Raw genomic sequence first — 1,662 nt, 5'->3', positions numbered from 1 at the left:
TTATTCACATCATATCATAAGCTTAGGTTATATCGTGCAAGCTAAGGGATGGGATGGACATGAACATTTCTCATTCTACGTACACCATCCATGATCCATCACTATTTAACTTGGGTTTAATTTCCATGCCGTGGTTTTCATTCAATCTTGTTATTTACATTATTAATTCATATGATTACAGACTACTGTCGATCATATGGTGTATGTTTTTTTTTTTTTTGTTCCTTATATATCTCCTAGTCTAGCAAATCAAGGATTAATTTGTTGGTGGCCAATAAATTGTTACATGCACAACATGATTTAAACATAAGACTTAGTTAAGCGGATTAGTGATACTAACTTAATTGGGTTGTGTATGTTTTACTTTGAATTCAGAATGGCTGACGATTCTCCTTCTTAGGCCCGGTAGGTTTTTTTATAAACCTGATTGGGGTAAGAAATGTTTTTTTTTTCTTGTCAAAGTAAGCAATCTAAATAGACCCAAAGTTTCAAATGAAGCCCTTTATTTTAAATAGGCCCAATCTCAAACAAAGCAACAAAACAAGCAGCAAGGTTTATAGGAATATAGGATAATAGGAACGCATAGCAATGATGTGTCTTGTAAGTTGTAACTTGTAACTGTGTTTTATGGCCAGGGTAAATAATTTACAGAAATTATTTTTAATATGGAAATGGAGATGGTGTTTTGGTTGAATATTGATATTTGAAGTATATTACAGTATTGTGCAATTCATTCAACATGCCCCCACGTGTTGCACCACGCCCCCCAACGTGCTAGCCAATACGCTGCCACGTGTCCAACACGCCCCCCACATGTTGGCCAGGATGCTGCCACGTGTCCAACACGCCCCCCACGTGTTGGCCAGAATGCTGCCACGTGTCCACCACGCCCCCCACGTGTTGGCTTCCCACCCAAAAAATCCACCCATCTGTAGAAGTACTTGTTTTAAAGTTGTGTAATAAATAGAAATGATAAAATAGTTTGAGTAGGAGAAAAATCAAATTTTTTACATTTTTTAAAAATTCTTAAATAACTTTTTATAAAGTTAAAAGTATATCTAAAAAACTATACCAAACACTATCAATATAATTTTTCATAAGTTAAAAATCTAAAAAAAAAAAAATTAAAATTTTACAAACGAGCCCTTGTGTAGTATAAGAAAAAAAAACAAAAGGTTAAGAATATGAAGCATAGATCAAAACTTAGGGTGGGATAGAGTAACACATTTTTCTCTTAACAACCGAACTAAGATTTGGACTTTGCTTTGGATGATATTAAAAGTTCTAGAATTACTGAACAATTATTTCATCTATCAAGATATCCATAAATAATGGGAAAAAATGTAGTGTCTACCTAAACTTTGTTTTAGTTGTACAATACATATTAAATTTGAGAAAATATTCAGTTTAGTCCTTAAAATTACATTCGAACCTCAATTTAGTCCTTAAAATTTTAATTGTCTCAATTTAGTCCTTAAACTTTTCAAATTTTAATCATGTTAGTCCCTGCGGTAGTTTTCGTCACAAAATCAATTGAAACGTTTAGGAACTAAATTAAGACAATTAAAATTTTAAGAACAAAATTGAGACTCAAGTATAATTTTAGAGACTAAACTGAGTATTTTTTCTATAAAGTTTTATAATTTTCCGTTTTTTAATATT

Source organism: Arachis ipaensis, chromosome B04 (assembly GCF_000816755.2).
Source record: "Arachis ipaensis cultivar K30076 chromosome B04, Araip1.1, whole genome shotgun sequence".
NCBI classification, from domain to species: domain Eukaryota; kingdom Viridiplantae; phylum Streptophyta; class Magnoliopsida; order Fabales; family Fabaceae; genus Arachis; species Arachis ipaensis.
Note: the sequence above shows the minus strand (reverse complement) of the source record.